This window comes from Monopterus albus, unplaced genomic scaffold (genome assembly GCF_001952655.1).
Source record: "Monopterus albus unplaced genomic scaffold, M_albus_1.0 scaffold73.1, whole genome shotgun sequence".
Lineage (NCBI taxonomy): Eukaryota > Metazoa > Chordata > Actinopteri > Synbranchiformes > Synbranchidae > Monopterus > Monopterus albus.
The window spans coordinates 1,679,854-1,685,657 of record NW_018127953.1 but is presented as its reverse complement, the minus strand read 5'-3'; positions in this window follow the sequence as shown (position 1 = coordinate 1,685,657).

Genomic DNA, 5,804 nt, shown 5'->3' with positions numbered 1-5,804 from the left:
CGGGCTTGCGCTTCTTTACCAGAGCCGTTTTTGTTGCAGGCTAATGAACACTGATATTTTTAACTCATTCAAGCTCCAAATGAGTAAGGTTGGGCACATTGACTCGTTTTATTGTATTTTGATTTACCGACCTCCTGGCTCTGCACGTGTGTTTTTTGAGGAGTTCTCTGATTTTTTATCATCTATTATTAAATTTCAGAGTGTTCTAATCCTTGGGGATTTTAACTTACATGTTGATGACCCTTCCTGCTCTGTGGCAGTGGAGTTTTTAGTGCTTATGGAGTCTTTTAATTTTAAACAGCACATTTCTGGTCCTACCCATAAAAAAGGCCACACTTTGGATTTAGTCTTTTCTTTTGGCCGGGATATTGATCACCTACATGTTGAGGACATTCATATGAGTGATCATTGTTGTGTGCTATTTAATGTATCTAGCAATATTGTGCCGCCTGTTCACAAAATGCTGGTTCAAAAATGTGTTATTAATCAAGCTGCACTTGATGGATTTTTGCAGTTGTTTGACCCAAGTTCCTTTTCCAACTGTAAGGATACTGAAACATTTATGAGCTGTTTTAACAGCCACTGTTTGGATAATTTTAAATTATGTAGCACCGGTTAAACAACATTCTGTTTCTCAAAAAAAATCCTGTCCTTGGATGAATGAAGCTATTTGTTGCCTCAAGAGACTACTGAAAAAAAAGAGTGTCTGTGGAAACACAGTAAGTTAGAGGTACACAGACTCCATCTTAAGAACAGGATTATGGAGCTTAACGAAATGATAAAGCAGACAAGATCAGTTTATTTTTCTCATTTGGTTTCTTTAAACAAGAAAAAACCTAAAGTCTTATTTGATACAATTCGAAATATTGTTGCACCGATTGCTTCCCAAGTCATTGTTCACACTGAAAGTGATTGTAATATGTTCTTGAACTTTTTTATAGATAAAGTGCAGGACATTAGGGCAAGTATTTTTCCTAGCCTGAAAAGTCTAAATGATGTGACCCCACCTGTATGTTCTTGGTCATCTTTTACTCCGGTTACTTTTCAGGATGTGAAGAGTTTAATAAGAGAGATCAATCCATCAGCTAGCCCTGTCGATATCTTACCCATATCTTTGATCTTAAGTTTGTTTGATTTGATCGGTCCCTGGATTGTGAAACTAATGAATCTTTCACTTGAGACTGGAACTGTCCCTAGTTATTTTAAACATGCAAATGTAAATCCAATTCATAAAAAATCGAGTCTTGATTGCTCTGAGCCAAAAAATTATAGGTCAATATCAAAGCTTCCATTTATAGCAAAGATTTTGGAAAAAGCGGTAGCAGGACAGTTGATTACTTTTATGGAGCAGAATAAACTGTTTGATGAATTTCAATCAGGTTTTCAGAAGATACCTTCCACTGAGACTGCCCTACTTAAGGTCTCAAGTGACATAAGGATGGCCGCGGACTCTGGTCGTTATACAGTCCTGGTTTTATGTGATTTAACTTCTGCTTTTGACACCGTTGATCATGGAATCTTGATGGATCGGCTTCAGTTTGAATTAGGGTTCTCTAGGTCTGTTCTCCAGTGGTTCTCTTCCTATCTTAGCGATCGAACTTTCAATGTCACTATAAATAATGTCATGTCTGATGTGGCTGGTTTGTCATGTGGTGTTCCACAGGGGACAGTCTTGGGTCCAGTTTTATTTTTATTATATATTTATCCTCTTGGTTGGATAATTCCGTGCTTTAAGGTGTCTTATCATCTTTACGCTGATGATGTTCAAATTTATTGCTCTTTTAATGACTCAGAGTTTCATTTTTTGGCCATATTGTTAGAGTGCTTGTCATCCATCAAGAACTGGTTTAACAATAATTATCTTCACATAAATCCCAATAAGACTGAAGTGCTGATTATTGTGCCGGATAACAAGATTGCATTAATCAGACAACACCTGGGTTCATTGGGCTACTCTGTCCAGTTGAGCCTCAGAAACCTTGGTGTTGTGTTTGACCAGTCTATGTCTCTTGATTGCCACATAAGACAGGTGGTTAAGAATTGTTTTTATCACCTGAGGAACATCTCTAAATTAAGGCAAATGTTATCAAAGGTTGATTTGGAATTGATTGTTCATGCTTTTATTTCTTCATGCGTTGACTATTGTAATTCCCTTCATATTTGTTGTAATAAGTCAGCCTTAAATCATCTTCAGATTGTGCAGAATGCTGCAGTGAGGCTTCTTACAGGAACCTCTAGAAGAGCTTGTATTACACCTGTCTTATATTCACTTCACTAAATACCAGTTAAATTTAGGATTGATTTTCAAAATTTTAGTGCTAACATTTAGAGGACATCATGGTCAGGCTCCTCAGTATATTGCTGATCTATTGACCCCATACTCTCCAAAGCGTGTTCTCCGTTCCTCAAGTCAGGCCACCTTGATGGTCCCCAAAACCCGTTTGAAGACTAGGGGGGTGTCGTTTCAGGCTGTGGCTCCTAGACTGTGGAATGCGTTACCCATGTCTTTACGCATGGCCAAATCTGTTGATGGTTTTAAGAAGCAGTTGAAGACACACTTTTTTAGACAGGCCTTTAGTTGAATTTTAGTTTTTGGTTTTAAATATGTTTATGCCGCTTATTTATTATGTTATTTTTTGGTTTTTGTATTATTGTTATTTTGTTTGTTCTGCTTTTGTTGATCTTGTGAAGCACTTTGTGATTTTATCAATGAAAGGTGCTATATAAATAAAGCTTACTTACTACTTACTTACTTACAACCTGGAATATGCTAAGTGGGTCTAGGTGAAGGTGCAAAACAGGCCAACAGGTCTTTGTTAAAATGTAAAATAGGCTGTCTGGTTACCTGAAGGTACAGACACTATGTCTACACACAAGTTAAAACAGGCAGTTTCTACTTCAGTATCACTTGACTCATCAATACAATTATAAGATATATAAGCAAGGAAAATAAAGGTATTAAAAGTAACCAAAACTCAGTAGTTCTGGACAATCATCAATACAGCTGTAATATGTATAAGCAAAAAAAATAAAGGTATGAAAAGTAGCTAAAAGAAAATAGTTACTTTTCAGTTCTTCAAAGGGAACTAAAGGTATGAAAAGTAACCAAAGCTTATAAAGTAAATAGAGCCTATAAAAATCAAATCTTACAACAGGGTGATCTGTAGGTCAGTTTGAATCTAGGAAAGGTACACAGGCAGAGTTAAGTCAGGTGGAACTGGGATAGAGCTGGAAGTCATTGAGAATGTAGACCCAGATGAGTGGAAGAATGCCAGACACAGAACAAACTGAGAAATGGAGGCTGAGCTGGACCGCTCTGGACAAGTGGAGAGAGGCGCTAGACAGCTGAATTGAAGGATGCCCAGCAGGTAGTGTCGAGTAGCACTTGGGAGGTGCCAGGCTGGCAGTATAGCTGGAGCTCGGGGTGAGAAATGCCAGGTAGGTAGAGTCAGAGGCACAGGGATGGTTTGGTTTGAGCCATGGAGGGTCACGCAGAATAAAATGAATGACTGAGTAGACTAGAATGAGTTGAGTGGAAGGAGCAGTGGAGATAGTGCCGGGCTGGTTGAGTAGCCGGAGTTCAGGAATGAAGATGAGATATGCCAGGCAGGCAGAAACTGAGACACTGTGAGGGCTGAGTAGAGAGTAGAGCAGGCTGAGTGAATGACTGAGTAACTGGATTGAGTGGCTCGTAGTGGACAGAGCAATGTGGGAAGCAGGGAAGAGTAATGCCAGGCTGGTAGGGCGAGTAGCAACAACTCACTGGCCAAGGTTGTGAAGACGAGTAGTGTGGACTGGACCTGGTTGGCTAGCAAGTAGCAGAAACAGTGCTAGCAGGGGGAGCTGGTAAACATAGGCTCGGCTGAGTACAGCGTCTCAGGAAAGCTGTACGGAGATGTGCCGGCAGGCAGGTAGGATCCCACCAGGCTGGGCTGAGTGGAGTAGCTACTGGCGTTAGTGAATATTGAGCCAAGGGAGTGGACCTGAGAAACTCAAGCTTGCTTGAGTAGTGAGAAGCAGGTACCATGAGTTGAGGAGCTAGGCGAGACTAGGAGGTGATAGCCAGACCGTCTAGCTGAGGAAGTGCTGGACTCGGCACTAACAGAACTCAGAGCCATAGGGAGCTGGGCTTACTGAGAGGTTTGGTCGAGCAGGGCTGGAGACTTTTGGGCAGGTAGGCCGGGAACCACAGTGGCCAGGAACAAGGCAATACTGGGAACAGGGTCAGGACAGGTAGTAACACCAAAGAAGAAAAGCTTTCAGGAAGAAAGTCAGCTGGCTAAACGTTGCGAGGACAACAAACTGACTGGTAAGGACGACACAGCCGAACCCAAGCTATATACAAGCAAGTCTGATGGGGCAACGGACTTCAGCTGTGCAACTACCTGCCAGCCACGCCTAGTAGCTCAAGCAGGTCTCCCCAGAGAGGGAGAAAGAGAAGCAGGCGTGAGACCTCACAGTCAGATGAAATCACAGTAGTGCAAAAGCTGAGCCAGGTTCACCTGTTTTTGGGAATGCCCTGTGTATTTTTGCCAGAGCCCCGCTGCATTGCTGACGGGCTCCATCATTCATGCAGAGCCGAAGTTAATCAGAATGTGATCTAGGACTTAAGGCCTTTTCACACCGAACGTGACGCGAATTAGCGAGACGAAAAAGCGAAAAAAACGCAGGCGAATTTAACGCACCAAAAGTATTCACACCGAACGCAACGCGAATAAGCGATATTTTCTTAAAACGTCGCGCTACATAGATGGACTCCACATCAAGCGACGACGAAGTACTGCTTGTCCTGCTACATAAAAAAAGAGAGAACATGGCGAGTTTCATCGGTTGGTACAGGAACTGAAGTTGTATCATTTTCGGTTTAGGACCTATTACAGGATGTCTGTGGGACAGTTTGAAGCATTGTTGGTGCTGTTGACCCCCCCACACGATGAAACAGAAAAATAATTACAGGGATCCAATCGACTCAGAACAGCGCCTGGCCGTGTGTCTGAGGTAAAAAAAAAATTGTTTATTTGTAATGAAATCAGTTTAGTTCACAAGCAAGTGAAGATCCTCTGCTATCCGTTTCCATAAGTTATCTTTGTATTCATTATCTTTGTAGTTTTTGTCCTTTTTATCTCGGAGTTGCTGCCGTCGCCGCGACGAGTTGCAAAAATCGACCCGGAGGCGAAAAAAAATTAATGTCGCTTTTCGCGTCACGAAATTACGTCGGCGGTGTGCAATGTATCATTGACAAGTTATTGGTTCAAAAAATATTATTGACGCGCGAATAAATCGCGCGTTAAATTCGCGTCTGGTGTGAAAGGGCCTTTAAGGTTAATCTATACTTGCTGCTCTTCTGGTGCTGGTGGTGATGACTGATAGTGAGGACAACATTAAGGCAGCTGAAAAAGTCTCAGTAGTCCCCCTTTTCAGTAACACACATTTAGCTATATATTATTCCGAATGAAAGGTGAACACTGCAATTGCATAGGGCTTTTTCTCCCCTCCAGTAGACCCTCCCCAGCATCACAAACCGAAGTGACACCAGTACTGTGCTGAATAAAATTCAAAGGAGGACATGGTCTGATTAACTCTAACACTACAAGGTGCTGCAGGATGTGGTTCTTATTACCATTGCTAACTCTAAGAGACGAGACAGTCCAAGTAACTTCAAAACAGTGCTGATTTATTCAAAGGATCACAGGTAAAATTAACATTACACGCTGAAGTATCTTGCACCTCCAAACTGCACGCAGGCAGATGTAAGATGAAAGACCCTGAGCCCACCAGGCCTATACATTATCTCCCCTCAGTTG